At 36.6% G+C, this 23,574-nt stretch overlaps 1 protein-coding gene and 1 pseudogene across 7 annotated transcripts in view; one reads left to right on the forward strand and one right to left on the reverse strand.

Annotated features, from left to right (window-relative positions):
* Nucleotides 1–23,574, forward strand: part of PCDH9 (protocadherin 9) — an 838,035-nt gene that overhangs the window by 734,107 nt on the left and 80,354 nt on the right. The gene's annotated exons all lie outside the window — the stretch shown is intronic.
* Nucleotides 16,549–17,505, reverse strand: LOC308553086 (C1GALT1-specific chaperone 1 pseudogene; annotated as a pseudogene). The gene has a single exon. The product of its transcript is annotated as a C1GALT1-specific chaperone 1 pseudogene (transcript).

The following is a 23,574-nucleotide window of genomic DNA, read 5'->3' on the forward strand; positions in this document are numbered from 1 at the left end:
TCTTTTTAAACCACTGTATATGGTTTTGCTGAACATGGGGGAAAAAGTTTTCCTGTAGCTAAAAGTCTCATATATATTTTAAACAGAAATTTGGCAATATTAGGTGAAAAGTATACAAAGAACCTACAACTTCATGGCATTTGTAGATATACGTATTTTACCGTCAATGCTTAAGGAATTATTTTTTGTTATTTGTTTATTTTGTTTGTTTTGGTTTTGTTTTTGCACTGTCCCAGTCACTGGTGATATAGGGAATAAAAAACCCCACATGATCCTCCTTAGATGTTGTAAATTCTAAATAAATCAGATATTACAGATAAAACTTGGATTTAAACAGGTCTAAACTATGATCCTAACTTGGCGAATTAATTACTATCCCGTGAAGATGGGCATATATTGTAAGATTTCTGAATGGCTATATTCTCAATGGTTGAGTAACAAATAATCACACTTTTAGAACTGATGTTACATAATTAAAATGAAGAACCTGAGAGAGGACTCTCCCTCTAGGGAGTGTACAGTAACTATTAGCTATCAGTGGTAGTGTGCGATGTGTGCTGAGATTCTAATAGCAATGGGAACGTTTGTACATGGACCGTGTGTGTCACAGACACCGCCTACACACTGCACGGCAGCCCTGCAAAGCGGATCGTCATCCTGTGTCCCTGCTGGAGCACCCTGGGCCTAGGGAGAGAGTCTGATGAAAACTCGCCCTGGCCTCACAGCTGCTACTTGTCAGAACAAAGACTTACACCTTGCTCATCGGATGCCAAGGCCCATGTGTTTCCACAGCATTAATCTTATATTTAATCCAAGCCTTGCTCCGCTTGGAGCAGCCATTCCTCCCCGTTTCCTACTTGAGAGAGAAACAAATGACACCTTTCCCTGTCCCCGAGCCTGCATTCGCAAAGAACAAGGCAGGCATCCGACTTCCTCGGAAAGCAGCACTCCGGCTACATAACCTTGGAGCAGATTTTGCCCTTCCAGCATTACTGTACCCTCTCTCTAGCATCACCTCCTCCTTAACTCATCCCATCCCAGACCTGTCCCCTATATGTAAGGCCTCCATATAATTTATCTTCCAAACCAGGACATTGCGAGGAGTAAAGGGAGCACAAATGATGATTACTCTGGGTGAACAGGTGTAAGCCAGCTCTATTCTGGAGAAGCCAAGATGTATGGTCATCCTATTTATAAGAGTCCAAGGTTGAGATTATATGTGAGATTAGGAAAGTACCGAGCATAAGGGAAAGAAACATTCTTTGCCCTTGTATATGGATACATAAACATTTCCCCCTTAAGGGGAGATAAAGTCAATCTATTATTAATGCGGCCTTCAGGCCACACTCAGTCACCTGCAATCGCTGTATAATAACAACTTCCACCTTTCTTCTCTCCTTCCGACCAAGGGGAGACGAATAACTGGCACCTTCTCCTTATAACATTTCAACAATCTGTTTTCTGTTCAGGGGAATCTATGGATAAAAACATTTTATTTTCTCCTGCAAATTCTTTGGTCAGCACCTAAATACACAACCTGTGTGTTTGGGAGGAAAAGTGCTGTGCAAAACGGTTTGTTCAATCAGAGCTAAGTATCTCTGCAAAGAAAGAGGCAATTTTAAATTGTAATGCAAATTTTGCTATCATGTCAACCACCGGTTATTTGTAGCAGCTTCTTACTGCAACCAACAACTTGGAAACTGACTGCTAGGTTCAATCTTTTATAAAGGAAGAGCAAAAAGAAGTGAAGAGATAAGCAGGGTGTTTAGTAGGTGATTGAACCTGAGTGGTGGTGGAGGGGGGTGGGGGTAAAAAAGCAAAAAAAGTAAATATAAATTATCCACAAAATAGCTATTATGATTTTTCTCAGATTTCACTGAGTTTTAAGACCTGTTCAAGGATGAGTGAATTTGCTGAAATTAGTCATCCATCTGTACCTGATGTCTGTGATGAAAGCAAATATAGTTGATTTCTTTTAAAGTGTTTTTTTTGTAGAGACAATATTTAAACAGCATACAAGCTAAAAAATAAATGGAAGGAGTATGGACTACAAATATGGTTTTACAATATTGTAATTATAATTAAGAATGTTTCAATAATTTACCTTAAAATCACACAAAACTCATAATTGACAGAAATATATCTTAATTTGATAGAAGCTTAAATCAACTCAAAATAAAAAGAAGAAAAAGCTATTGAAGAGAGAAATGCAAGTAAAAATATTAGGCTTCTGTAGTTTCCAAAAATAGTCTTATTAAGACAACATAAGTCAATTATAAAATTTACAATTACATTTTGAATTTCAGTAATGCATTTAAACTGAATGATTTGTGCCCTGACCCATAATTTCGTTTACTTTTGTTTTCCTTCTCCTATGCCTCTATTCTTGCTTGTTTCATTTTTTATTTTATTTTATTTATGCATTGTTCTGACATCATCAATCTCTTTTTGAAACTAATTTCCGTTGAAGAGTCTTATCTTCCCTTCTTCTTTGTTAGCTGTCTGTATAATTAGACTATTGCATTTCCATTATTAGGACCCCCTCTTTTATTAAGCATATTTTCAGAAAGTCTGACAATAAAACCAAAATTTCTAGTCTTAAAAATGCTGGACTCTGCTCATCTAAAATTCCCACCTGACTACAATTTCTTTTCTTTATTATTTAACACATGAGCAGCTCATATCTTCAGAGGATTCCTAGCATATGTAAACAAGCATGAGCTTTTCCTTATTTATCAAAATTAGGCCAGGAGTAAGCAGTGCCTCCATTTCTACTTTCAGGGAGAAAAAATTGTCTTCAAGGCAGTCTTACATTGTATCAGATATTCCACTTTTAGCTGACTGAGTCAGCTGGCAGTTTTCACGATAGTTAATGTATCCATAAGCACTGCCAGCTACAAACTGAATTAGGAAAAGCACTTTCCATGTTGCAGACTTTGTAGCAGAATATTTGCCTTTATCTTTCTTCCTTCAATCAATTGTTCTTTTTGAACACTTGCCTGAAAAACAATGTGCCTCTCAAAGACTTTGGCCTATTCATTTTGCTCCAAGTTTTCCTCCTATTACTATAGTTATCAAAATAAAGGTTAGGGATTCTTGGGGGTCTGGAAGATGGAAACTATTGTCATAATTATACTAAGACATTCTTTGCCTTGCCACTATCATCCTCTCTAGCGTAGAGATGTGTTTTTGGAAGACTACATCAATTGTGATGGCTTGATTGCTCTGGTCACTAATCAAATGTATGTTTGGCATTCCTGTGATCGAAGTATTTCTGTTTCATTTATAATATGGTGAATATTGATAGATATAACCCACATAAACAAAAGCTCTATAGGGCCCTCAGTATTTTTGAAAAGTGTCAAGGGCTCCTGAGACAAAAATATTTGCAATCTGCTGTTACAGTCCACTCGTGGTTAGTGTTTTACCAAGTCACAATGATAACTGTGATAATTTGTGTAAAGTTACAAGTATATTTTGCTTTTTTCTCATACTTGGTGAAATTAGAATTTGCATCTTAAGTCCAAGTGGTTTTACCAGCCATTTCTATGATAATTTCTCAGTATTTCCCCTCCATTTTTCTTCATCCTGTTCTACCTGTAGAAGCCTTTTTGCTTGAGGACAGTGTGCTTTGTTTGTTAAACAGTGTTTAGAGGAAGAGATATTCCTGTGTATTTCATTAAAGGATATTAGTAGTAGCATGATTTTAGTCAATTGTTATCACCTTTTGATAAAATAAATAACTGACTTTAGGAAAGTTGATTTAAAACACATAGGGACATAATATAGATGAACTTTAGCTTCTTATATCTGTCATTACTCTATCCAGGTGATAAACACCTTTTATTTCTCAGTGTTTACTATCATGTTAAGTACATTTTGCATGAGTAAGTGGAGAGTCTACATTATATCAGTTTAAAATGCTGAGAAACAGAAGTTTTCAACAGAGATAAATTTAACATATTACACATTTATATGGCATGTCAGCATTCATGAGGATTTGAATTTATAACACAATTAACAGTGACATCTCTGCTGCATCCATTAAGATGATTTAATAAATGAAAGATCCAAGTCAATCAACAATCACATTGTGATCATTATGTGATCACAAAGTCTTAATAGGATGAATATAAATCTTTAAGTTATATTGACATTTACTTTATGTAACCAGTATTAACATATTATAATAATAACATAGACATTAGGTATGTTAATGAACATATTCTTATGTGAGCTTTTACATTCAGTGTTTCTCTTATTAAAGACATATATGTAAATAAAATAAGTAAGATTTTTCTGTACCATAAAGACATTTCTAGTTTACTTAACAAGAACGCTGGTCATACTCAGTTACAGAATTAGTTTAACAAAAGTTTAATGATGTCAATAAGGGCTGAGTGTTTTCTCTTGTTTGACGGTGTCACCTTTTTTCCTCTTCTTGGTTTCACTGTAACTGCTCTAGATTCAAGTTTACAGTATTAACTCTGTCTTCTGAGATGGCAGTATGTGAGAGAGACAATTTATTTATTTTTTAAAAAGAGGAATGATAGATTTCCTCGGAAACCCTATGACAGACTTCTAATGTCCTCCTGCCCAGACGTGTGTCACATGGTCATCCACCAGGGCAAACAAAGTGTGAAAAGTGAACATCAGTTGGAAAAACTAAGATTCAAATAATTGATTTTTCCTCTCAGTCACCTTCTAGGCTGGGCACATTGACATTCTGAAAAACAGCCTTGTTCTGTTAGAAAGAGAGGGGATCATCCATGTTGAATTGGAAACTAATAGCTTTTGCCACAATTAATATGGGATAAAAACAGGGACATGCACAGGATGCTCAGAAGCTCAGAGGCCAGGAAGCTCAGTCTGAGGCACTGGGGGAAAGCACACTGGAAGGGAGGAAAAGTGATCCAGTCTAAAGGCAGAGCAAGGGTTAGATGGGAAAGACATGTGGAAAGGGCAAATGGAAAAATATTATCCAGGGCCTCAGTGGTATAAAAAGTCTGAAATAATTTCACTAATAAAAGCCAATTTTCATTTTAAAAATTTTGCAGAGTGTCAAAAAAATGTATACACACTTTGAAAAATGATTAATTCCAATGGGTTAAATGGTAAAAGGAAGCAATATCAATTGAACTATCAGCCCAAATGTGTGTATACATTTTTTAGGAATGCCCTGTATTTGTTAGAAGGCAATTACTATATATTTCTCCCCTCCTTTGCATGAGAATGTTTCAATACTCAAGCACTGCTAAGATGAAAGAAGGAGGACCTGTGTCCACATAGTCATGTTGCATTAGGTCAATGAAGTGTTTCACACACGTCTAAACTGAGAGGAAGCCATACCATTTTGTTGCTGTTGTTAGATCTTCAGGGAGGCTGGATTTCTTATTGCATTCTGTTCAATTTCATTATCAATCCCTAGTGCAGTCTTCTTAACTCCTAAAGAATCAAAGAATTGAAATGACTGAGCAAAGAGTCTTGGGACCACTGCCCCTCTCCCCCCAAGAAACTACACACCTAAGTTGAGCAGGTGAAATCAAACAGCTCTCTTTGTATTAGATTTGCTGTATAAGCATGGTTAAGACTATGTATTTTCCACACACATTTACTTGAGGTTCAATCAGTGATACCTCAAATCCTTCAGCATACTTATAGTCCCATTAGATTAGCCCACTCATGTTTACCTGGAGAATACATATTCTATGAGTTTGCTTCTAGGGGAGGTTGAAACCCAATTCTGTTGACTGGGCTGTGCCTGTCATTTACGCTATTCATTACTGCAAATGCAGGTTTATAAACTTATCTGGATATAATATGACTCTTTTTAGGGAAAGCCATAATTGGAGAGCAACTGCTAACTATGGATAAAAGGTAATCACACATTTTTGCCCTTCGGAATTTATTGTATTACTATGATCTACTATTTATGCATTGCCTTTGACTAAGATTTACTTGTAAGAATTTTCCCCCCACACTCTTTGACTAATAGTGCCTTTTTGCCAAGATTGACACTCCTTGGACCTATCAACAGGTTTCATCCTGGCATGCTAAGAAGAACTATATCTTAAGAGAACTTGTATATTTAATTGATTATTAGAAATAAAGTGGCCCGGCTGGCATGGCTCAGCAGTTGAGCATCGACCTATGATCCAGGAGATGGAGGTTCAGTTCCTGGTCAGGGTACATGCCCAGGTTGCGGGCTCGATCCCCGGGGGGGGGGAGGGTGCAGGAGGCAGCCGATCAATGACTCTCTCATTATTGATGTCTCTCTCTCTATCTCCCTCTCCCTTCCTCTCTGGAATCAATAAAGATATATAAAAAAAGAAAAAGAAAAGGAAATAAAGTAGATAGAGTTCATGCCAAATATGAAAATAAAATAATACTTTCTTTAAATACAGTTTTCATATAATTTTAAAAATATATATCTTTATTGATTTCAGAGAGAGGAAGGGAGGGGGAGAGAGATAGACACATCAATGATGAGAGAGAGCCATTGATCGGCTGCCTCCTGCACACCCCCAGAGATGGAGCCCACAACCCAGGCATGTGCCCTGACCAGGAATCGAACCTCCACCTCCTAGATCTTAGGTTGATGCTCAACTGCTGAGCCACAGTGGCTGGGCGAAATACAGTTTTTATTTAAATGACCTATGAGAGCGGGAACTTCTTGCTGTGGTAAGATAGGAACAGGCTGCAATGACTAGAAGAGATGGCCGAGTGTGGGGAGTGTGGATGCCCTTGAGCTGTCACAGGGTTCACGGTGATGTTGCACCACACTGGGACTCTCTTTGCTTGATGAGCCTCAGCTTTCTTTTCTTAAATTACACTAGAAAGTCAGAAAATAAAAAGGTAAGACAATAAATTATAGCCCAGGGTCGAATGCTCACATTTTTTATTTAACGAAACAAATTAATTTTGTGATATTTGTGTGTAGGACAAGATACTTCTTTTTAATTTTCTGTGGTTAACATTTTACTTCAGAACCCAGCTTGGTTTTAATTTTTGTTTCATTTTTGCTTCATTCTCTCTCTGTCTTTTTAACAAATAGCCATTTTCAAGAGTAGATATATAAGGGAAATTGCAATTCTGTTTTGACTTAAATGTAGATGGTTTTATTGATATGTCTCAGAATAAAATAGACAAATGACCATTTGGCTGAGGCATATATCTTACCTTAAGGGAATAATCAGATGTCTTTTTATGTTTACTTACTCTGACTCTCCCATTCTAATTCTGAACAAGGATCAGTAAGTTCTTCAACAAATCTCTTTTTCCAGCTCCCTATTTTAAGCATCGCCAAAAGAAAAGGGGGACAGGAATTTTCACACCTGTCTAAACCACTTGAATATCAAAAATAAGCTGCTGGCAGGAGATAGAAAGATGCAGGCCAACCCCAGGCATAATATTCACCTTTCAGAGGGTTCTTTCTAGCACAGAAAATAACAGTCTCACCTTAGGTGAGCTTGTGGATATGTCCCCCTCAGATCATAGGAAGATGCCCAGGCTGATTATTCGGGACGGAAATATAATTGAACAGGTATGGTGCCAGGCTTTATTCTAGGAGCTTTCAATTGCTTGCTCACTTCTACCCCACTGTAGCTCCACAGGATGGATGATATTATTACTCCCCATATGAAAAAGCGAGGCTCTAAGAAGCATAATAACTCGTCCAGGGCCCACTACTTGTATATGGTAGTACCGGGATTCAATTACAGGTGTGGCTAACTCCAAGGTTTCCTCACTGCATAGCTCAGTAAAAATCTCCTGTTTTAATGAGTGTGGGATTCAATACTGCCTTATCCCTTGGCAACATAATCAACAAATCTCACAGCATGCAATTAAAAATTGTTTTGTCCAGGTGTGTGCTACCTACGAACTACGTACCACTGTTGTTATTTGTTTTATTTTCTTCTTATAAGTTTTTTTTGTGTGTGTTTAGTGGATGAAAATTACATTTTAATTTATAACAAAATCACTCGCATATATTTCAATCAATAGTAGCTATAGTTTTGTCAGTGACATTGATAATACATTCATAGTAGCTTATAAACTTTCTTAGTAAGTACTAAAATGTTACTTTCTTATATATTTAAAATATTATTATTTAACTCCAGAACTCAATTTGAAATTCACTCAAATATTATCTAAATATAAGCCTTTCTTATTTTCTTCTTTCGCATTTACTGAGGATACCCCAATTGTACATACTTGTGATACTGAAAAAAGAGATAGTATGGAAAATCTAATGGGGATATAGATTTTTTAAATAGACAAATAAGGCCTTAAATTAATTAAAATATCTCTAAATCTCCAAGGTCTTTTGCATTCTTTATTTCTACAGACCTAATCCCAAGAGCCTATTATTTATAAAATGAAGTCATAATCATTACAACAGTAGAATTTCTACATACGTTTATTGAGTTACAATAATTCAAGTTATCATAATTCAAGAAATTATCAAGTAGCAAACAAAAAAAGTTTTGCACTCTACTGAAAATTTATCCATAATTTATACATCTCATCTAATATTCCAAAGCTGTTTTCTGACTGCTGAACTCCCCACTCCAGATGTTTATTTAAAGCATGAGATATCATATCTGGTGGCCTCATTTCTTCTGGTCCTAACTCTGCCTATCATGGACTATCCAACATTGGACAAATCATATAACCTTTTGGAATCTCCTTGTTATATTCTATAAAAGGAAGGGTGAGAGTATTTTCTACTCTGAGTAACTAAGCTTATATAAAATTAAAAATATATTGCCATTATTGATTCTATAATTTGAGTATACCTTTTTTCTCAAAAACCCTAATTATTACATGGTAATAATTTTAAAATTTGCTATAAGCAAAAACAGTCACTTCACACCAACACGTTTTGTTATGAGGTATGCGTGTGGGAAGCTTGCTGTCCAGTTGTCTTCTTCCACAGAGAATAACAGGAGATGCTTAGAGGAGAGGTAAATGAGTTCAGTAATTAGTACAGAACTGGTCAGCCAGTCAATAACAACAAGGAAGCATACAGAAAAGAGTTTCACAAAGATATTTTTAAAATAACATATGTTAAAACAATTTTTTTTTTTTTTTTTGGTTCGCTAGAAACAGGACTGAATGCTCCTTTAATACATTTCAATTGGTGATTACATAATATGAACCACTGACACCTTCTTGGTGTGGATGCGCTTCCTAAATTCAAAGAATGTTTATGATTCTAAAGGTGGGAGCATACATTTTGCAAGTTTGCTGAAATTATTGATCTACCAAATGATTTTGGCTTTATTGTCAGATAAATAGAAGATCTACATTTGCATGGCTCCCTACTTTCAGTAGTATTTACCTTTTTAAGCGAAAATGGTAATGCTTATCATAGAATGTTACCAAAATACATTGTCCATGACTTACCTATCTCCTTTGTCTTATCTCATTGTATGGATGCTTCCTTCTCTCTTATTTTTCTCATGCTTGGTCTTAGGTAAGTTACACGTCATTCTTCACTTCCAAATTCAAGATGTCTAGTCATCTACTCAGTGGAAGCCTTATGGGTGTCAGGCCCATGATGAGCATTTTCATATGCATTATTTTATTTATTACTCATACAGTTGTATCAATAAAGATGTCACCACCCACATCTATGAATTCGGTATGTGGCAAGGAACTGACCTGGGACACAACACTCCAAGCCTCGTGTTTCTTCCCTTGCAACAAAGCTGCCCCCAGACCCCCAAGTCTTTGATTTTTTGTTCATTTCATTCATTCATCCTCATATGACTACAGATAGGAATCAAACATTTATTGTTGCTGACGACTATTTGTGATATTTGGAATCATTGTTACACTCACAATGAATGGTAGTCAACAGTTTGTATGAAGTAAACCTTAAGTCAGGTCTTCAGCATGGATTCCTCACATATTCTAAAGAAGCTACTATGCCTGTGGGAGGTATTTGAGTCTTGAGAAAAAACTGTGAATAAGACAAAGTTCTTGTTTTTGAATAAATTATATATTAATAAAATGGTTGTCACATGCAGGGAGGAAGTTGAGACAAGTTGTATGACAATTTAATCACTACTCATCTCCCCTGGATGGCTCCTCTAATATTCTGGTATTTCATCAGAGATAGGAAGTGTACTTTGCTTATGTTCTCAGGTAAATTCAGATTCTTAAGATTCCTATTCTTAATCCTTGTTCCCCATTATATTAGCTTAAACTTTTTTAAAAAATCTAATTTAGTTTTATTCATTTTTAAAATACTTTATTGATTTTTTAGAGAGAGAGAGGAAGGGAGAAGGGGAAGCATTGATGTGAGAGCAGAACACTGGTTGGCTGCCTCCTACCAGGGGCTGAATCCACAACTCAGGCATGTGCCCTGACCAGGAATGGAACCAGCAAACTTTCCGTGCATTGGATGACACCCAAACAACTAACTGAGCCACACCAGCCAGGGCAATTTTAAACTTTTAAACTAGTTAGCTACATACAGAATATAAACCTAGCCCCTTTACTCATACTTTCTCCAAATATTTTTGTCTGTATATGAGTACATCAATAATTTTAAACCTTCTTCAAGAAAATAAATCTCATTTTTTGTTCTTATTCCACAATCTACAGTTGAGTCAGACTATACTAGAAAAGTGCATCCACTTGGTGGGAAATTCTAAAGTGGATAAAAGACTTAAATGTAAGACACAAAACTGTAAAAATCTTAGAAGAAAACGTAGGCAGCAAAATCTCAGGCATCTCTCGTAGCAATATGTTTGCCAATACATCTCCAAGGGTGAGAGAAGCAAAGGAGAAAATAAACAAATGGGACTGCATCAAAGTAAAAAGCTTTTACACAACAAAAGAAACCATCAACAGAACAAAAAGGGAGCCCACTCTAAGGGAGAACATATTTGCCAATGACACATCTGATAAAGGGTTAATATCCAAAATATATAAGGAACTCATACAATTTAACAAAAGGAAGACAAATAGTCCAATTGAAAAATGGACAAAGGACCTGAATAGACACTTCTCCAAAGAGGTCACACACATGGCCAAGAGACATATGAAAAAATGCTCAGTCACAAATCATCAGAGAGATGCAAAATAAAACCACAGTGAGGTATCACTTCACACCTGTCAGAATGGCTGCCATCAACAAATCAACAAACTACAAGTGCTGGCGAGGGTGTGGAGAAAGCGCACCTAGTACACTGCTGGTGGGAATGCAGACTGGTGCAGCCACTATGGAAAACAGTAAGGAGTTTCCTCCAAAAATTAAAAATTGACCTGCCATTTGACCCAGTGATCCCACTCCTAGGAATGTATCCTAAGAAACCCGAAACACCAATCGCAAAGAACTTATGCACCCCTATGTTCATAGCAGTGTAGTTTACAATAGCTAAGATCTGGAAACAGCCCAAGTGTCCATCAGTAGATAAGTGGACAAAAAAGCTGTGGCACATTTATACCATGGAATACTACGCAGCTGTAAAGAAGAAGGATATTTTATCCTTTGGCACAGCATGGAGGGGACTGGAGAGTATTATGCTAAGTGAAATAAGTGAATCAGAGAAAGACAAGTACCACATGATCTCACTTATATGTGGAATATAATAAACAAAATAAACTGATGAACAAAATGGATCCAGAGACATAGAAACATGGGTCAGGCTGAAGGATCTCAGAGGGAAGGTAGGGATGGGGGAGTGGGCTGAGAGAGATTAATCAAAGAACTTACATGTTTATAAGCATAACCCAGGGACACAGACATTGGTCTGGGGAAGGCCTAAGGGTGGGATGGATGTGGGGTGGAGGGGGTCAATGGGGGTAAAAAGAGGACATCTGTAATATTTTCAACAATAAAGATAAAAAATGTTTGATAGATACATAGCAAATAGATACATAACAAATAGTATAATGAGACTTTAGAGTTAATATAAAATACATTATGGGAAAGATAACATAAAAGGTGTTTTTTTTTTTGTATTTTTCAGGGTACAAAATTTTACCTCACAGTTTGTACCATAATTATTAAGTACTCAGTGACATTTTGGTTTAAGAAGAGAGTATTTTGATATAAAATATTTTTCTAATTATATAAATATGTTTCTGGGAACACTCATCCAATTCAAACCTTCTTCTATAGGTATTTATTTTTCATAGAGTTATTCTTTAGGGAAGCACAAGACTCTTGAATACATCAATAGTGCTCAATAAATCTATCCATTGATATTGAATGGAAAGACTGAAGAAGTATCCTTCACCTTTCCCTATCCCCTGAGGTCCAACACTAAAGGTTAGTTCTATTGAATGTTTTATTGACATTTGAAACTGTTCTCATATATAAGGCATAATATCATGTTTCTCTTTCCCAAGATGCAGAACTGTACAAACAAATGAACAAGAAGTACCTTGTAGATGAGCAATATTGTTTTTCGAGGGTGTTCCCTTGAGCCCTGCCACTTTTGAAATTTTTTTATATTGAGAGAACAGTGGAATTACTTAAACATATATGCTCATGTCTGGTCATTGACATCCATTACAATCATTTCTTTTATTCAGTACATTTTGCTGTGTTTAAAATAGTCTGCTTTCATTTTCTGGTTGTTAGACAGTTACATTTATTTAAAATTAACTCTTCTGTATTATCCACTATGCATACTTGTACTTTTTATTCATTGTGAAAGCAGCACTTTTAAAGAAACATCATCTATTCCACTTCTTTCTCTAGCCAGTTTCTCAAAGTTGTATATTAGAACATTTTGTACTTAAAAAAAAACATAGAATTAGAAAGAGGGCAGTTGACACTATAAAAAAGATGGCTCCTTAATATATTTTAAATGAGATGGTAGTTTGAAAATTCTCAGTCTTTTCCCATAGTTTGCAAAGAAAATGTGAATGCAAATATGCCCAAGGCAGCCATAAATAAGCATATTTAATTATGCTATGGGCACGTGGTTTTGTTGCAGGTTTTTATGTTATTGATTATGGTTGACAATAAAAAAAAAGGCCACAAAAACATACAAATATTTACTAGTCCCAGCCTTTAAGCCAGACTTTCTTTACCATCCCACCCCTAAGCAACTAAGTAGACCTGTATGTAAGCACCACAAAATAAGTACTACTTTCTGGAAATGAGAGGAGGTGGTACATTCTAATAGGTGGAAATCTTGGTGCTGATATTTCTTAAATTATGGTAACTTTGTTTATACTTCAACAAAGAGATCTGTTTCATTGAAATGCTATGGAAGGTAAAATTTACAGCTTGTCTTCTAGGTCAGTGACCCGTGAAAATCTGAGAGGGTTCTCCACTGCCACTCAGTGAGAATCTTCATCCTTCTGTTTAGATAATCACAGTCGTTTTCTACCTGAACTCCTTGCTTTTACATTCCAGCCCTGGACTCCCTGCTATCAAATTCCAGCCCATGGAGTCACCCTCCATATTTCTACCAGATGAAAAGTAAAATAGTGTTTTATCCCCAGCTTCATACCCTTTTATTCCTCCTCTCAGCAATGGTATAATATTAAATGCCTTAACATTGTACCAGTTAGCCCCCAACAAACTCTACAGATTCATTTCTTGCCTCGCCCTCTCCCTTCTCTTACCCAATATATATTTTCTAACTACCTAGCAGGCACCAGGGATAAATAAGCTTGATTCCTGCTATCAATAACTTCCATTTAAAAGACAACTTAAGAGTAACCTCTAGAAACATGTCTCTACCTTCAGCTAATGTGGATTCATCCCCACTGTAATTCTGAACTAATTTAGACATACTTGTTTTATTTTATGTGACTTATGCATGTTATGTCTTTAAAGTTATTCACATTCAATAAATATTTATTCAGCATTAATTTGGTAATGAATGGTCATGATCAAAAGCTACTTTGGATTCCCGCTGGCCTTCCCCAGTGGCAGGAATCCCCCATGCCTGTCATCCTGTCCATTTGTTGCATTATTTTCAGTGTTGCTGCGTTTCTGTTCCTCAGCCAGAAATCAGCTCCCTCTACCACTGTTCAGGTCCTCCCCTGCAGAGCTTTAAAAACACAGTGCCAACTCAGCTCCTCACATGAAAGGATTTAACAGCGGTGCTGTGTTCCTGGATATGTTTACAGGTCTTTTTCTTCCCTCCCTTCTATTATTACAACCTAAATCATTACTTCTCTTGTCTGAGTAGACAAGTGGCCATTTGCAGACATGAACAACCATCAACATTCTTACAAGAAAAAATTTTTAGGTCTAGGATGTTAAATATCAACAAAAAAGACATATAATTTTAAGACTAGGAGGAAATTTACACCAGGAAAAATCAAGTTCAAACCTTCCAGAGTTCAACTCAATGTCACATAAGTCAGATGAAATATACAGAAAACAAGAAAAACAAAAGTGTAGGGCAGTATTCCCCCCCCCCCCCCATCCAAATCCAGTCTTTTAATTTTGAGAAAGAAGAGTTAATCATTGAACTTGTGTAAGGAGATCCTCAGGCCTTCTAAAAGTCAGGTTTCAGTTTCCACTGTATTCAAGACAACCAGAAGATAAATACAACTTTTAGAAGAAACTCCAAGTTTTTTCTCATTCGTATGTCAATCAGTGAGTCTCACAATTCCGGAATTTGTTACACCTGGGTTTTCCAATATGGTAGCCACTAGCCATATGTAAAATATATTCACAATCATGATCAATTTCCATTAGACTTTCATTCTTTCCAACTCTCCCCCCAAGTAACAGAGTGAGGTTAGAGTTACACTTTTTGGCTACTGAATGCATGGTGATCAAATCTGTAACCATGAGCTCAGTACTACTATTTTCTATGTTACAGATTCAGATTTTATCTATAAGATTTGGTACAAATACGTTCAAAGAGATAGCATGTTATTTAAGACAACCAACATTTTATAAAGAAATACTTGTGTATAAAATATAATCAAGAGCATCAATTTGATTTAAAAGCAATTGTTACATTTGCACCCATTAGGAAATCAAACAATGGAATGCATTCATTGATATATTTATTATGACTATACCCTGATACACTAATGTAACCAAACGTGATATAGTAGAAATTTAATATATTGGTGTTGGGGGCAAAGTGACACTTATAAACTGGGTGTTACAGTCAGTGAGATACTGTTTATCATTGGACTCACAGTGAACATGATTTGATTTGTAGTAATTGCATCTGAGACTACATATTAGGTTGCTTAATAAAAAGGTTTATTAATATTCAAAATAACAATTTTAACCAAAAGCTCCAATAAGGAAAGTCAGATAAATTTTTAAAAAAGGTTTTTACACAGTACTCTGATGATCAATAATTTGAGGTCCAAGGTCCTCTTGAGGAATTTCTTTCTGGTTTTCAAAAGCTGTGAGAAACCGTTAACATCATGAGCCCAGCTACAGGAAATGCTGATCTCTAAAATGCCATGGTCTCACACCCAATGGGTCCTTATGAATCTGACTTAATACAACATGTGCAGGCCCAATTACAAGACAAGTCAGCTTCAAGTATTTCACACATTTATAAGCACAGGAGCTATTGTATTCACCACTGGATAAAGCTTCTGGGTAGGCATTGAAATTAGGTAAATGGTATAGTAATCCAAAGGGAATGGTGAGGTTAAGGTTTCCAAACCAAAACCATTTCGAATATTTGGAAAACTTCAGAATTTGAACAGGTAAACAAAACTAGGAAAGACTCAGTTCAGATAAGTGAAACTGTCTGATTGCCAAAAGAAGTGTTTCAAAGGAGACTGCCACAAAACTCATTTGCCTAGCAAGAATAAATAAATCTCAACTGATATAGTTTTATCCAAGTCACAGCTGAGAGCTTGATTAACTGGGGAACAACACAGTTAAATGACATGACATTCCTCATAGTCACCACTCCAATTTCAGTATCTGCATAGAGAAGTATAGAGAGTTACATTGAAATTCTGTATGCTGAGGAATGCCACTAGATTAGCTCCCAGGAAAATTATTAAATTCTGTAATTGTCACTTTATCTCTCAAGGATAGATTTCAACTTCCACTTTTACATTGGTTGGGAACATTTCCTTTGTTGGCTGTGTATTTTGAGAAAGCAAAGTCATTGGCACTTGCAGAGGCTTAGAACATAAACCAACATTAAAAGTAATGGAAACACAGCTAAAAGTTTTACCTGAATCACAAATTCACAACTAGAGATTCATCTGCATATCTTAGAAAGCTAAAAAGACATATTACACTTTTTAACCAATCAGCAAAAATATGTGCCACAGATTTTAATGTCCATAGCTTAGTTCATCACATAAAGCTATTTGTAAATGTTTGATTTGCAAAATTATTCTTACGACATCTTTCCAACATGTTTGAAATTTTCATATATGTTTTAAGGAAAAAACCCACCCTATTTAAAAATGTACTACTAAATTTTAATGTGAGATTCAACCAGTGTCACCAAACTGAAAAAGAGAAAAAAAAAAAGACACATATTGCTGTGTTGGATATGTAGTTGTGACTACAGATAATGACAACACATGTCCTATACAGCGATCATATACATGCTTCTGTTTCATTTCTCAGTCATTGTTAGAACCATTTGGAGGTAAGAAAACCAACGCATCATTGAAAATATGCCCAAATGGCCTAAGACGGTATACCGCATACATCATCACATGCATCTGACTAGGAGTCAGTCCACTAAAAGTAATAGCCATATCTGAACAACATCCTTCTACTGCCAGGCTGGTTTGATTAGCCATTGCCTCTTTAATTAAAAGCTTAACAGATTTGGTATTAAATATATCTCTTCCTTCAGAATCTTCTGCATTTCCTGCAAACACTCCAGCGGATTTCAGGCAGACTGCTAGCTGCTCGTCTTCAGACATCTTCCAAATCATCGCTCCCAGTTCAGAACACTTTTTAGGGAAAAGGAGAAGACTGATGAGTCTTTTCATTGATTCAATACTTAGGACAATGCCTCCCTTCATATCCACATAATCGAGGTCTCCAGATCTTACAGTGTGGCCTAGATAGAAAGGTTGTGATGGATCCTTCCTTAACAAAAAATACTTTAAGTTTTCAATAATAGCAAACGTTGAGGGTCGTGCAAGGAAGAACCAGCTGTAACGGTCTCTGTACTTATAAAAGGCGTGTTTGCAAGCTCTGCCCATCATCAACCACATGGAGTCTGTCTGCAAGGTGACTGACTCAAACACTCTAGCTTCTTCAGAACTGAAGAACTCCGCTTTGTCACAGTGTCTGGTCCAGGTCTCCTTCACTGCAGCCCAAAGACTCACATCTCTGGGCCTCACGAGGACGATGCAGTATACCCGAAAGCTCTTGCTGGGCTCCGCGCGTTCATCCCCTGCAGTTTTCAAGATACCTTCTTCCCTAGGGGCCTGCAGGTGCCGATGCTTGTGGCGGTCCCTCCTAGGCCCATAACCAATCCCCACGTGTCCTAGTGCAGCGATCAAGACACAGACAGCGCTTCCCAGCAGCACACCCTTCAAAAACAAGCCGCTTTCAGAAAGCATTTCCCCCGCGACTAGAAGGGCTCAACGGCGGGTGAGCGCAGCCCCGCACAGCTTCCCTCCCACGTCCGCGACCCTAGGTCCCGCCCCTCCCCGTCGGGCCGCTCTAGCTGCAGGCGGTGTCCTCTCGTTGGTTTCACTGGAGGTGGGGAGGGCCAGGAAGTGGGCGGGGCGAGGCTGGGCGGGGCCGACGTGCCCTGGGCGGGGCGGGGCGGGGCGGGGCGGGGCGGGGCCGACGTGCCCTGGGCGGAGCGGGGCCGCCGTCGGGCAGTGTATTATTTTGTATCTAACAAACTCGCAAAATTTGAAGAGCTCTCCGGGTAGCAGATGTTGTTTGCGTAGGGCCTGAGTCCCAGGCCAGTCGAAGTCCAGCGCTAGGAAAGAAGCGGTGCCCAGATCTTGACCCTGCTCTGCCCCTTGGAGAAGGCGGGCGATGCGGGGCGAACCTGCGGCCCCGGGGAGCCTCCTCCAGCGCAGAAGCGCAGCCCCGCTGCCTTCTGGCGCAGCTTCGCCTCAAGTCGTGTTGGCTCATTGTATTTTCATCAGCTGTGGGAAGTGTGCAGTTCAAACCCAGAGGTGCTTGTGCGCTGTAGACTTTATAAAGTTTTCAGTTCTGGAGGCAGGCAACTCTGCTTTAAATTTAAAGAATAACAGAAAATTGCACTGCGGATACACTGAGAGGAACAGCTTAAGGAATAAAGAATTTGTGATGGGAGAAAACAATAAATCATATTCTTATTACATTTGATTCATTGAGTACTAAGATGTGTTTGGGGTTTATTGTAAACGACATCCTAATTTACATATCAAACAATATACATTTTTCCAAAGTTAATTTAATAACTACTTCGGATATTATAAGATAGCTAAATACATTTCGGAAATGTCATGAATAATAATTTTGTGCTGTTGCACATTTTTCATCTGTTACTCAATAGATATATTTAATGTTCTCACGTATCTAAATTGGGTTAACAAATTATTTTCTCAAATTATTAGCTGAAATAATTTTGTTTGCAGTGGAAAAACATAAATGTTTTCTTTAGTGACTTTCTGATTTTAACAATTTCAATTCAGTTTCATTTGACAAATTTATATTTGATACTTAAGATACATCCCGTAGCACTCAGGTCGTGCAAACTAACAAGACAGAATTCTCTGTGCTCAGTTATTCAAAATGTGTCTAATTCCTAGCTTTTTATACAGAGGCAGGTTTTGAGAAGGTTGCAGCTGTGTCCCTTAATACATTGTTTTGTCCTACCAGGAGTTAATGTGTAAGCTAAAAAAAATTTACAAATGTGTACATATATATGTGTGTGTGTATGTGTGTGTAAATGTATATTTACGTGAAGAAAGTAAAGTGTGTATTTACTGTAAGTTGTACATCAGATTTATTTTGCACAGCCTGATTCTACATCAGGGCAGATTGGACATAGATCGCTTTCGTGGCTGCCGTAAACCAAGCCCTTTAAACTGAATACGTGATAAATTCCTTCTCTAAGACTTGTGCAGTGTAAGATGCCTTTGACTTGCTCACTCATTTATGAAGGTTTAGGTTTGGTTCTCTGAATTGGGGGAGAAATTGCAATTCATGATACCAAGAAATGAGCATAGACTTCTTGCCATGCAACATTGAATTTGTGAATCTAACCTGAATATATAATGTGAGTTTCCTAAATTCGTTGGCAAGTTCCTCTTTTATGAAATCACTGAAGCTCAAGGCTCTATTAGATACACTTGTTGACACTTGGATGCCTTAAAAATGTACCTGTTCACTGAAGAAAATGATAAAACAGACAGAGCATTTGTAAAGTTTAACAGTATTTGGAGCCTCCTAGTAACATTGTACAACTTTCATTAGGAACTTGCAAGACATGGACGTGAAGAATATATTTATAATTGCATAGCTTGTCAGCAGACAGTACATATATATGCAGGACCTAAAATCTTGAACAGGTTCTGGTCACTTACTGTCGCACAGTTCTTGCTCATAAAATTGCGGGTTGTTTTGGATGTTATTTCTTTTTGTCATTTTACTAATGACAGTTTATTTTGTATTACAGTATCCTACTGAAATAAGGTATAAAAGAATTAACAAATTACAGGTCATTGTTAAAGTAAGGGACAGCCCTGATAATATCTATTACATGCCGCTTTACAAAGACTATGCCAGTAAAACATAAAGCTGTCCTTTGAGTTTCTTTTCTCAAAGGACTGCAAAGCAAAAACTGTAATTGTTTTCCCATTTGATCTTTTCCTCATGGTAGTGTGCTGGATTGAGGAAAGAACACAGAGCTAGGAGAAATTCCTTGGTGTTCTCCACTCTCCACTTATTAGAGATGAATGCTAGTTTGAGTATCAGTGTGGGAAGGCTTGAAAGGAAAAGCAAAGACGGCTCTGGTATAAAATAAATGGAAGTATGAACAGCTTGATGACCTTGCAAGCTAGTTCCAGTTTCCATGCTCATCACATAGACTCCATCCACTTCCTAGCATGTGACAAGGGACACTCTAAGATATGTCATGGTCCATGAGTCATGGGTTGTGGGTGGAATGGTCTTGCAAAGTTTTAGACAACTACTAGGTGTCCCATTTGTTTCTGCTTATTTTCTCCCCAGAAATTATTCTTTATTCACATACTATGTGATATGATCTAATTGTTAGATCACAGGGTGACTTCAATTTTGGGGTCAGAGCAAAAAAAAAAAAAGAGAGAGAGAGTCATAAGACAGACCAATGGCCCAAACTGAATTCTCACACCAAAGCTGATTCAGATTCAGTCTACCATATTTGCCACTTGTCCACCGAGTTTAAGAGGACAGGTAATTAAATCATATCATTGGAGAAATGTATTCTCTTGGATCAGCATTTTGGAACATAGATGTGTGCATTTTAGGCATTGGTTGAGTATCAACCAAGTTTTTTACCAATGGAAAATGATCTAAATAAACATATTTATATGTAGTCTCTCTCCTTATTTCTCTCTCTCTCTATGAAAAACCTGACTATGAAAAAGAAATATTTTGGGTGTGGGGGTGGGCGTGGCAAAATTTTCTTTGGGGAAAGCAACATTAAAGGGATAACATTTTAATTAAAAAACGTGTATATCATAAAGTACTCATGAAAGCCTTATAAGATACTTTTTTTAGTTGACCTAAAGATCATTATCTGGAAAAGAACAACTTTCATGGCTAAAGCCATTGACTAGTTTTTTGAGTCTGCATGAAACTGGAAGATTAGCTTCTAGAAAGCAAAAGCAGATCAATATGGCTCTGCTTATCTCATATTACATTTAGCCCCTGCTAGCTAGTCAAGGGAATTGCAATCTCTTTACCAGCTAAGTTTGAGCCACCTGAGAGCACACATAAACATCAAGTTTTTAAGACTCTTTTTGGACCCTGTTTTCACGTACAAGGGGCAGGCTGCTGAAATGAATTTATATACCATTAACATTTATGTTTAATTCTCAAAACCGTTTGGTTAAAATTCTATGTTCGAAGGTCCTAGAAAATTATTTTTTTTGAGGCTAGTTATACATTTAAATAGTCACCTTTAATTCTTGACTCAGAACTTGACTTATGAATAATAGCTGAACATACTTGTTCACGTGTTTTTATAAATCATTTTTCATGAACCAATTCCTATGTGCATCCAATATAAAGAAAAATACCACATTTCCTCAAATACCTTTCACATTGGATTCAAACATTTTGAAAGAGATTCTGGGAAAGGGAAGAAGCTCAATGTTGGGAAATCCAAGATGGTAAATGGTCCCCAGGATGTTACTATAAAACACGTTACAAAGCTTAAGATTAGATGCTAAAAGTTGAAATGACTAATTTCTTAATCTAATAATCTTATTCATAAAATAAAGAGAGTTTACTTCTTTCATGATTTTCTATCACTATAATGATTTTTAAAATGTATATTTTAAAAATGTGAAGAATCAGGCTAAGGAAAACACCTGTGCAAAAGAAACAAGATCGTTTGCACTCCGTTTAAAGGAAAATTGTGCATTGTAATATATTTTGGAATAATTAAAAACATTATAAAACATGGCTAATTCAATACAGAATATTTATATTGGTAGTTACTAACTTTATATCTTGGAAATGTGGTCTGAATGTTTCCTCTCTGAGGTGCTCCATCTTTACATATTAATGAAGAATGGGTTTCTTTCCAAGGGACTTGCATGATCACCTGTTTATGAAAATATATGTTGGTTAACAGGATTTTGAAACAAGAATTTGTGAAATTCAATAGTATAAATAAGAGTACCATATAAAATGGATATGTTTGCCTTCAGAGTACAAAGAACATTGAAAACATTTCCTTATTGACTTCTGTGAATATTAAATGACAGCATTTGGATAAAAGGCATGAAGATTTTTCTTTTAATTCTTAAAAATAATGTTAACAGAAAACTACATAAACTTCTCAGGGTCCAAAATAAAACCTTTAAATCATCAAAGCCATCACATATATCCATTAAATATTACTGAAAATTTTATAAAATGGCTGTGGTGGGGAGTAGAAAGAAAAAACTTGATAAAATCATAAATACCACATTGACAGTGAACCTTGGTAACAGGCGCTGTGAAATCTATATTAATCCAATAAATAAAAAAGCTAAAATCAGTTCACTGAAGGTAAAATCATTATCCAATATAGACTAATTCTAATTCCAGTGAGTAGGGAATATAATTCTTACGAGTGTGGACATAGTCATACATCTCACAGTTTCATAAATATAAGTGATATATCCCCCATTCCTTTTAGTCTAGAAGAGTTCCTTCTGTTGGCAAGCACAATTATTTAAGGAAAATATATCTTTACTTTGAGTGGTCATGGATAAAAATTGAGACAACTATAAATTAATGAAATCCTCTGATAGAAGTCTCTTTGAAAATACATTTGCAGTAATCACCCTCTCCTTAGATTTGTATTCCAGGGGATTTGACTGGCATCCAGATAATAGCAGGCTGACTTTTAAAAACTGCCCAATATCAGCTTGAGGGGAAGAGTCATATTTATATCTATTTAATTCATTCAGTTATTTATTCGTCAAATAATTGGTGCAACCACACACAAAGCACACAGTAGGCTCTGGAGACAGATATCTAAATGGAACAGAGGGCTGCGTTTGAGAAGCTCCTGCAAAAATCACAAAAGTGATAATTATAGAAAAGGAGGTTTTGTCACTAAACCTACCCAGGGAGCTCAGCGGAGGAAGCGGCAGGCTCTTTGTCATTTTATGGGAAATTTTACACTGCAAATAACTTTTGAGATACATTTGAAGGATGAGTAAAAATCAATCGAAAGGTGGGGACTTTTGTTGCTTAATTGGTTGGCTGGAGGGGAAAGTCTTATAATTGATAATAGTGTACAGACAGGAGGAAGAAAGTGGTAAAATAAAGCTTTTTGTCTGGGTGTGTTTTGTTTGTTTGTTTTTCTGTTTCTTAAAGGAGTATATCCATGAAGACATTTTCCCAAAATTGTGTATTATCTGTAGGTGCAGAATGATAAATGGTTATTTCAAACTGAGCATTAATTATACTTGATTTTTTTTGTCTTAGATTTTTCTTGATGGAAAATAAAACATTTAATTTTTATTAAAAGCACAACTGTATCTTGCCATTACCACGTGAGTTAAAGAATAGAGAAACTGTGATCATGTAGCCAAGCTTGTGTTTTATGATACAGATTAACATCTTGTATTATTTGACAGATCTCTGTTGTTTTATTCCCAACAAATTAGTATTGATATTAATAAGTTATGTTGTCATGTGACATGTGCACGATGGTTGGAAACCACTCAATTTTGTCATTAATTCAGAATTAACTAGCCCTCCGCTTCTGCTAGCATATTTCTATGGCATCATAATTTTGAAACCTGTTTGCAAAGTAGAGACTATAACATACTTAATCTGATTATAAATAATTACAAATAATTTTACTACTATTAGTAAGGCCATGTTTTGTGAGAACAAGATATAAAAATTATGTTTTATGCCCGGCTGGGCGTGGCTCAGCAGTTGGGCATCGACCTAGGATGCGGGTGATCAGAGTTCGA

The sequence above is a fragment of the Miniopterus schreibersii genome (genome assembly GCF_964146895.1).
Source record: "Miniopterus schreibersii genome assembly, chromosome: 2".
Taxonomy (NCBI): domain Eukaryota; kingdom Metazoa; phylum Chordata; class Mammalia; order Chiroptera; family Miniopteridae; genus Miniopterus; species Miniopterus schreibersii.